The following is a 10,759-nucleotide window of genomic DNA, read 5'->3' as shown; positions in this document are numbered from 1 at the left end:
CTATGTGTCAGTATCTGTCTATATGGATGCATGTGACAGGTGAATATACAGTCAGTACACAGGTGAGATGTTCTTTGTGTCAGTATATGTCTATATGGATGTGTGAGACAGGTGAATATACAGTCAGTACACATGTGAGATGTTCTATGTGTCAATATCTGTGTATATGGATGTGTGTGACAGGTGGATATACAGTCAGATACTGACACATAGAACATCTCACATGTGTACTGATTGTATATCCACCTGTCACACACATCCATATAGACAGATACTGACATATCAAACATCTCACATGTGTACTGACTATATCCACCTGTGACACGCATCCATATAGACAGTGCACATGTGATATTTTCTCTGTGTCAGTACCTGTCTACATGGATTTGTGTGACAGGTGGATATACAGTATAGTCAGATACTGACAAATAGAACATCTCACATGTGTACTGTCTATATGGATGTGTGTGACAGGTGAATATACAGTCAGTACACATTTGAGATGATGTATGTTTCAGTATCAGTGTATATGGATGTGTGTGTGACAGGTGAATATACAGTCAGATACTGACACATAGAACATCTCACATGTGTACTGTCTATATGGATGTGTGTGACAGGTGAATATACAGTCAGTACACATGTGAGATGATCTACAGTAGGAGCAAGTTTCATCTTTGCTCCTTTGGTCATGGCTAGCCATGGCTAGCCATGGCTTTTCTATTGTTCTCAGCTGCAATACAATACGTATTGCAGCTGAGAACAATAGAATAGCCATGGCTAGCCATGGCTAGCCATGGCCAAAGGAGCAAAGATGAAACTTGCTCCTACTGTATGTGTCTGTATCTGTCTATATGGATGTGTGTGACAGGTGAATATACAGTCAGCACACATGTGAGAATTTCTATGTGTCAGTATCTGTCTATATGGATGTGTGTGACATGTGAATATACAGTCAGTACACATGTGAGATGTTCTATGTGTCAGTATCTGTCTATATGGATGTGTGTGACATGTGAATATACAGTCAGTACACATGTGAGATGTTCTATGTGTCAGTATCTGTCTATATAGATATGTGTGACAGGTGGATATACAGTCAGTACACATGTGAGATGTTCTATGTGTCAGTATCTGTCTATATGGATATGTGTGACAGGTGGATATACAGTCAGTACACATGTGAGATGTTCTATGTGTCAGTATCTGTCTATATGGATGCGTGTGACATGTGAATATACAGTCAGTACACATGTGAGAATTTCTATGTGTCAGTATCTGTCTATATGGATGTGTGTGACAGGTGAATATACAGTGAGTACACAGGTGAGATGTTCTATGTGTCTGTATCTGTCTATATGGATGCGTGTGACAAGTGAATATACAGTCAGTACACATGTGAGATGTTCTATGTGTCAGTATCTGTCTATATGGATGTGTGTGACAGGTTAATATACAGTGAGTACACATGTGAGATGTTCTATGTGTCAGTATCTGTCTATATGGATGCGTGTGACATGTGAATATACAGTCAGTACACATGTGAGAGTTCCATAACATCAAAGAGAGAACCCTGCATGTATAGTGTGTGCAGGTATTCTGCTGCCTAGAAGCTGTATCCACAGGTAACATGTTCGGATGACTAAGCGAGAGAGAGACACAAACATACCAGGAGAGGGAGGTATGAAAATAGGAGAATTGTACTTCCAGCCAGTGAGGAAAGTAATGAGGAACAGGAGAGAGTGAGCGAGAAACAGAGAGAGAGGGAGAGAGACACACACACACAGAGAGACAGACAGGCAGACAGACAGAGAGAGAGAGAGAGAGACAGAGAGGGAGAGAGAAAGAGAATAAGAAGGAAATGAAAGAAGGAAAGAATAAGGCAGGGGAGGAGGGAGGAGAAGCACACAGCTCACAAGAAGGATGCAGCCAGTGAGAGGCGCCCAGCTGCACAGAACAGAGAAAGCATTGGATGAGGAATTGTTCTACACAAACCACCAACCAGAGAAGGTGCATCACCTAGTCTCCCATATAATCCAATAGAGAGTGGTGGGGGGGAAGCATGTACACAGCTGCAAAGTGATCCTGGGGCTCAGTGCTGGACAGCAGGCTCTACATGGAACTGGACCTAGTCTGCAGAGTGTGGTGCTGAGGACAGCAGCCACACAAACTCCATCCCTCTGGCTGGGGATAACACACACACCAGTGCTGTATCTGACTTACCTTACAGTGGAATGGTATAATACACTGAGGAGCTGGGAGAGACAGACAGGAGTCCTATGGCAGGCCAGGTAAGGCTGTGACATGCATCTCACATGTGTCTGTACTTTCTGCAGCCCTGTATCACAGGGAACCTGCACACATGTATAGGCAGGCTTGGCAGGCATGTATGTGCTGGAAGTTGCTTTGCTATCAGAATGCAATGTATTTAGGAACTGCATCCTGCTGTCACTGCTGCCTAATTAGGGGTCTGTGCATCTCTCTGCCTACACCTGCTGTACACAGGATACTGCATGATATACTGTATGTGAGCCTGCTTTATGTTACACACAGCAGGCACAGGAGGCTGCAGCATAAGTTACTTCATGTCTGTGCTTCTTTCTGGTTTGGATGTGATCATACTGTATCAGTGATATAATATCACAGTGTGTAATCCTATATGCAGTACAGGAGGATTGCCAGGTTGTGCTGCCCAGTATGCAGTCTGTTGTGCATAATGCTATCTGGACAGGTTGGTTGCATGTGGTCATTAACAGGTGTGCTTGTGCTCAGCAGGACTGCCTAGCACACAACATTCAGCATAATGAGTGCATCATGATTCAGATATTACCTATGACCCTAATTGCTTTGCTTTAGGGTCTTGACACCAACATGTGACTTATTGACTTCTCCAAAACTTTCCACCTGTTTGACCATAAGTTGCGTCAACTTTACTTTGCATAGTCATGTGAATCCTGATACATCGTACTGGCAAATAAAAGTAGACTGTTGCAATAGACATACCATTACAGTACATGCAATTACTGTATATGTGATTCATTTGACTAGGTATATAATATGCTGAATATCATATACTGTGGCACTCAAATGTCTTATTTGCTGATACGTGGTACACTTGTGGTTTCCTTATCTACAGCCAACGGGCAAAATCAGATACTTGGATATTCTGTTTTTGGCAATATGATATTCTAGGACATGTTAAACAGTACGCTGCCAAATATTTCAGTAGTAAACACAGAGTATGAGACATAGAAATCATGTTGGGAGTAGTGTAAGCTGGGTCCATGTGTTGTTTTCAGTTGTGACATGAGATTAAGACTTCCATCTGCCCCTATTGGTTGGTTTGAGCATTCCTCATTGAATTCTTTTTAGTATAGGAATGTGACAGGAGCCTTGTGGTACATTGGACCTTGGTGGTCCCACAGCAAAAGCATGGCTTGATGGCTTTTTGTGATCAGTAATTAACTTATCCAACTGCATGCACTGTACATCAGATGAATATCAACTGGAGTTTGATGTAGTATGTTAAAAAAGTTCTGAAAACTTTGCTATGCTTACAGTGAGTATATTCATATATATGGTAAAATAGATAGATAGATAGATAGATAGATAGATAGATAGATAGATAGATAGATAGATAGATATATAGATAGATAGATAGATATAGATAGATGTCAAGGAATTTATGATACATCTTCATAAACCTTTATTTCCTAAAACATTACATATTATCATATAATATCATATAATATTCTAATTACAATGATGTAATTGTATTTACGTTACGTATGTTACACTAGTAACAATTATTTTCATTTATTACAACACAGGCTGTAAAAATCATTAAAAGGTGCATAATTAATAATACAAAATGTCTGAATGACTCTACAAGATTTTGCATGTGCAGAATTTGTCTAACAGACTGAAGCACTTAAGGGTGACTTATGATTGGGGTCAAAGGTCGCTTTAAATGGACTGTCCCTTTAAATGGATGGAATGGCAGATAACACAGATTTATTGATCTCATTTTCTATGATCCTGAGAATTTTATTTTTAAGATTTGTAGAATCACATTTTGTTCAGAGAATGGACCGTGGCTGATGCAAAGTCTAAACAATAAAAATACAAGTTATCTATGCAGCTTATATATGGTTGGCGACTATGTATATAACCACAGTGAAATCATTTTTGAACGTACAGTATAAGTCACATCCCTATTACTGTGTATACAATCAGTACTGGGAGACTTTGGAATTTCGACGCTGACTGTGAATAGAATTCATTCACTGCATATTAGTTACTTGGGATATTCTTGTTAAGCACTTTGTGTCCGTTAAATGACTTGTTTAATAGTAACAGCTCATTCATGTTGTGCGATAATGACAGGATTCCGCATATGTGAGTCTCTAGGGGCTTGTGGAAGAAAAAGTCAAAATTTGTAGTGAAATTTACTACTGACATAAAGTTTTGTAATACTGTACATTGGAAGCTTTCTAACTTTAACAGTATAATACATGTTTCATTTAGTGACCAGTGCCAGTTTGTTTGTTTTTTTTAGATCATTTCATCAATGTCCTTTTCATAGACTTGTACATTTAATGACCATTAGTTCATTTGAAAGTGTTTCATTAAAAGGACACCTTTCATATATTCTGTAGTAAGACTACTTTAGGTCAGACGCCACATATAGGTTTCTTTAAATAATCATCATATTTAAATTCAAGTTGGCAGACGTAGTTTCATAGAAGTCATTTTGTAATTATACACCCCATTGGCATTTCTCAAAGATTCCCTAAGTAAAATAGAGAAGTACTGATAACAACCACTAGAGGGCGAGTAAGATTCTTGTTCCTCCTACATTTCCAGTGTTCTTGGGGAGAACATGCATGGCAGATTCTTTTGCTCATAGTACAATATCTAATGACCATCTTTTTTTATAGCTGACAACTGAGATTATAGCTGTATCTGCCTCTCTGTCCATCTTGAGCTTTCACTATGACAAGTATACAGAAACCAGATCTGGTATTGTCAATAGATTACAGGGCACTGGTTTTGTAATACAGGTAGCATATTTGTTCATGGTTGCAAAGTAAAGCCAAAATAACACTTAGGTGTTGTCGGAGCAGCTTTACTCTATTGCAAAAGTGCATCTACAACATCTGCAACCTCTTGTAAAAATAGAAATGTATTATATATTCAAAATTACCGATGAATGAAAGCAAAAATAGTATTTGTTCCCATCCAATGGATATAGATTTTTTTTAAATGTGAGTTTATTGTGTATCAGTTGCTTATATAATAGAGAGGGAGTATGTTCTAATTGGCTAAACTCCACTTTCTGGTGATCCCCAAAGTATGGTGGTGTCCCCGATTCATACAGCAGCAACCCAACCTCTCCGGTCTATGGGGGTGATGAATCAAAGGAGAGAGTGAGAGAGAGAGAGAGAGAGAACCAATTAGATTCTGTTTTTTTTTTTTTATAACAGCCGGCAAAATGGCAGGTGATGATTGGTTAGTAATTTATCTTTCTCCAATTTATTTTTCCCGAGTTGACAGAATTTCCCTCGTTTTCAGTAATGGTCGACAGCAATAACCCTTTGAGTGCCACGGGAATTTGTCAAAATATGTGTGAAAATTGCCAAGCAAACTTTTTCATTAAACCCTTTGAGTGCCAATGTCGTTGTTAGAGATCCCCAAAATATCCATTAAAAATGCCAGCATCGCTCACAAAGACTGTTCTTTTTGTTGGAGCAATATCTAAATAAACTTCAATGAATTGGCTTGGCCGTATTTGTACTTACTTCTACTAAAAGAACAGTCGCTGTGAGCGACACTGGCATTTTTAGCGGATATTTTTTTGAGGATAGCTCACAGCAACATTGGCACTCAAAGGGCATTAAAGAGACAATTTCGGTACCATGGAATGATATGTGATCCTATTAGCAAATGTACTCACAATAATGGCTAATTCCCTCTTTATTCATTATAACATTGGTCATAGCTAATTATTTGCCTCAACCTCCAACCAAATTCTTGTACCCAATCGCTGCCATTGATAGGTCGATATCCAAGCTGTAACTAAAAACAGTACAACCCAAAAGCGGGCATAGTTTGAAAATGATAGCCCCACCGATAATTCCACTTTTCTGTAGGCAACAAAGGTGTTGGGGGGGGGAAGGGGGAGTTTGGAGTCAACTGTAGAAAATTGCATGTGGCCAAACTTCAGGATCCTCTACAGCACAAAATAATCTGATGTTTCCGGGTAGTGAGAAACACGTGTAACCCCTTTCATCCTGATAGTAACTGCACTTAAACCTACCAATGCACATGCTGTTATTACATTTACAGTGTTACTTAAAAGAACTGATTACTTAGATGATTGACATAAATAGGGATTAGCTGTAGCATGCTGGGAAGTTTGTATTGTACCAGGATCGCAGAGAAACCCACTCTAACCATAAAATACAGGAGAATGTACTGTGAAATATTCATAATCTAATGCCTCTATATTACACGCTACTTATATAGTGCACACATATTCCACAACGCTTTATGGAGAATTTTAGTTATTTGGCGCTTGCCACAGGGAATTTTGCAATCTAAACACACAAACACTGGGGTTTAGGTCGTTTGCGAGGAATCACACTCAATCATAAATCTAACTCAAATATGGGGAGAACATACACAATCCACACAGATTGGATATTGGTAGGGATGGAACCCAAGACCCGAGTGGTGTTGGGAAGCAAGATAATCATTATACAACATGCTTCGTGTGGCATGCAACATGGTTTATAGGACCCTGTTGGATACGTTTCATCTACATGTATTTTATACCAGTTTTATCTGACGGTTTATGGATTCCTAACAGCTAATATATAGTGTGTATATATATATAGAGAGAGAGAGAGAGAGAGAGAGAGAGAGAATGAGAGAGAGAGAGATTGAGAGAGAGCTATAAAGCATGACAACGTACTATGATGAATTCTCGAGATTTAATAATTGCGCCCCTCACCCAGCTCCCATTAGCAGTCAGATTCTTTCCATTCGTAGACAGTCATATATCCCACACACAAACCAGTATCTTCACCTCATCTTCAGCGCCAAGTGACCTCATCTCCAGCGCCAAGTGAGGCCTATTTTACTAAAACAGAATTGAGTTGCAAAATGTGCAATATACCATAGCAACCAGTAAGACACCTGCTTACATTGTCCAACTTGCCGGTCAAACCTTACACTGGAGCTGACTGGCTGCTGTGTTTCAGTGTCATTTTTTTTTTTGTATCAAGTGGTAATCGTTTTCTTATGTTGTATCGGTCTACGTCATTGGATAAAACGGACCCAGGCACCTGCTACCCATAAAATAAGCTGCAGGGTGGGACATCAAATCTAGTCTGACATAAGGTCGATATTTACTACAGTAAGGTGGGAGTTTTATGTCACATGGGATGTTGCTATAGGCGAACAATCAGAATCTACTCTTTTATTTAGCACCTTCTAGAAGATAATAGATAGAATCTGATTGGTCTCCCTGGCAACAACCTACTGTATGTGAAATAGAACTCCCATCCCACCAGTAAATTTACCCCTAGATATCTTATGAATGATTGTGGTGTCGTTGTAGCAAATAAAACGCAATAGTACTGTAATACCATTGTTGCCTCCAGTACGACGGTTGGTGGAATGTCAGGAAACAAACACAGTAAAGTCCTGTAATTAGAGAGTGTTATTTGGCGGTTATGATAGCAGTCAGGCACTTGTTACCTACTCTCCCCCAGGAGATGATCTTGTAGCCATAGCACCTCGGAAATTCTCAATGGAAATTCTCAAAGGATCCAGATTGTATTGTTAGAACTAACATGTAGCCCTGTTACAGTATAATGACTTCCATGTTTGGATCAAGTTAAGGAATGGCCGTTCTGTATTTAGAGGACGACTGACTTTCAAAATGTGCTGAATTGTATTTAATCTTATGTTACAGATTTTCAAGTATATAAATGAGTTTCTGCCTATGCGTGTTCCAAGCTGACCACTTACTATTGTCATATACAGTATATACATTTACTGTATACAGTAGGGAAACACAGGGGAGAAGAAGGGTAGAGCGCGGCACGGAATTACACAGACAGCCATACTAGCTTACTTTTGAAAACTAGTTTCAGGGAAATTATAGTTGGCAGCAGAAGTTTCCATTAATGGGGTGTGTCATGCTCCACCCATAGTTCCATATATAGGTGTATATGTGTTTAAATGCTTGTTGCGAGATATTTCTAGATAACATTAGTGACTATACACTATGGGAAATGTAGCAGTGCTGCCTGCAATATTGGATTATTTGTTTGCAACTATTTACTGTGATATTTAGTTTCTTCACTCTCAGCACAACATACGTGACAATAAATGTGATGCCTATGTAATGAATTCCAAGTGCAAAGCCCATCTGATTGTATATAACTCTGATTTCTCCCCCCCCCCCCAAAAAAAAAAATGTAACAGCTGCATAAGTTGGGTTAGGAGAAATCCGGGAGGTTTGTAGACTCTTCAGGGAGAGATGGAGATTACACCTACTTCAGGGAGTCTCCTGCAGAATGCAGGAGGGTAGGCAACTATGCAGACAGCTGTACTGTGACTATATGATACAGCAAATGTGATTTGTAGACTCTATACCAGTGTTTCCAAAACTGTGTGCTGTGGCACCCTGGGGTGCCTTGGGACAATTGCAGGGTGCTGGGTTTGGTGATCCATGACCAATTCAAATTATTCAAATTATTTATGGGCAATGTAATAGAAGAAGCCAGTGCTGGTAGCTGACAATCATAAAATATGTGTACAAACAGAAGCAAATCCTGTCCCTCATCATATAAGTGACCCTAAGGGGGACATTTATACCCAATCTTGTTGATTTTATATTTTTGTTCTACTATTTTTGGCCCATAGTTGCTGTGACAAAATGATGATACTCTAGGGTGCTGTGATTCAAAAATGTTTGGGAACCCCTGGTCTATACTGTAGTTGTTTTATATGTGTAGCAGGCATAGAGTACTGGACAAGATATAGATTGCACAAAAGTGTTTCAGTGGAATGAAAAGTTTGGGATAAAATCTTGGAGGGGCCGTTCTCACCTTCTAGACTATCAGCCAACAGCCGCCCAGCTCATACTGCTGTGCGCTTGGTTGCAGAAGGTCCAGCGATGCTGATGAATGCTGGAAGGGGTGCTGAGCGATTGCACTGATCAAACCCCCTCCCTGGATTAGCCACTGGCTGAGGGTGCACATGGTATAGCGGCACTGGTGTGATGTAGCAGAATTTGAGCAGCGCAAAAGGAAGATTACCACCCCCAAGCAATGAATTCATAGAGTTACTAAACCCAATAATACTGTATATACATAATACACTGTAAAAGACATCCAAATACATATATTCTAAACTACTTTAAATAATAATTTTATAATGTTGTGCTTATTTCACTTTAATTTTCATATATATATTTTATAAATGCTGATAAGCCGGGTTGAATTGCAGGTGTGGCCAACCCGGGTTATAGGAGCTGTGTGAAAGGAATAAGAGACATGGCGAGAAATGCATACCTGCCAACTTTGAAAGATATGTACTGTACTGTGGACAAATACGCATGTCTAAGGCATGCAGAAATGTGTGGTGAGTGGCCTTGTGGTCAGGGGGCATGGCTTATGATTGCGGGACTTCCCACAAGGCCCCACCCCATTTCCGCCTCTCTCTTCTATTCACCACTGCTGTGCTTAACAGAGTAGCGTAACATAGGGTCTCCCAACCCCCCATCACTGCGTGACACTGCTGCCCCGGTGAGATGCGGGACAGTCACAAAAAAATCATTATTGTCCCATGAGATTCGGGATAGTTGGCAGGTATGAATAAAGCAAGGTGGTGCTTACAAGGGTGCCTTGTAAATTCTTTAATTCATTGGAAAACAAAGAGTATGTGAGAGGTGAATAGAATGGAGGAGGTATATTGCATGTTATCTGAGTAGTAGAGGTCTTTTCTCTATTAGAAAATGCCATGGCAACCCTGCATAACAGGTGCCCTTCACCATTAATAGTGATGGCAATGTAACTGCAAACCCGCTTCCCTGCTATATAGCACAGCTAAATCAATAGACAAGCAAGATTTTATATATAATAATAATAACAAAATCAGTAACTAAAAGCCTACTTCAACAGGAATCTGAAACAGACTTTAATGACTAACCTGAACTTATGACTGTAAAGTATATCAAGTACGTGAGCTGTCTGAAGAACACAGACAACTTGTTAGCCTTTGTTCCAAGTGGCCCTGTGTACAGCTCACGGCAGTCCAGAAGCATACCCTCCAGCATGACCTATTCCATTAGTTACACAACGCTCTATTGCTGGACTTTCTTGCCAGTGGCAGTTGCAGATGTGAGCCTGCAGCACAGTCCAATATTCAAAAAGGGGAGCCACACCTACTGCCACCCCACAAATCACTGTCCTGGACTCACTGACAGTTGATGTGACCCCCCCTCTTTGAATTTTGGACTGTGCTTGAGCCCCACCTCTGTTACTGCCACTGGCAGGGAAGTCCAGGAAAAGATCATTTTGTACCTAATGGAATAAGTCATGTTGGGAGGGTATGCAGAAGGGGGTTGGGGAGGGTGCATAGTCACTTAATTATGTCACCTCTTGATGTGCTGCCTAAACCCAGTGACCTCCATCTCTCTAGCAACAGGACTTTCCCGGATCAACCCCTTCACCCACTCCCTTTG

The 10,759-nt window shown here is 40.2% G+C and overlaps 1 protein-coding gene across 1 annotated transcript in view; it reads left to right on the top strand.

Moving 5' to 3' along the window:
• Positions 1-1,736: 1,736 nt before the first annotated feature.
• Positions 1,737-10,759, top strand: part of CNTN5 (contactin 5) — a 1,198,205-nt gene continuing 1,189,182 nt past the window's right edge. The window contains exon 1 of the mRNA XM_083170083.1: positions 1,737-2,291. The gene's annotated coding sequence lies outside the window, so the exon portion shown is untranslated. The remainder of the gene's footprint in view (positions 2,292-10,759) is intronic.

The sequence above is a fragment of the Crinia signifera genome, chromosome 2 (genome assembly GCF_055691185.1).
Source record: "Crinia signifera chromosome 2, ASM5569118v1, whole genome shotgun sequence".
NCBI classification, from domain to species: domain Eukaryota; kingdom Metazoa; phylum Chordata; class Amphibia; order Anura; family Myobatrachidae; genus Crinia; species Crinia signifera.
The sequence above is the reverse complement of the archived record's forward strand: the minus strand, read 5'-3'. Positions and strand labels throughout refer to the sequence as shown.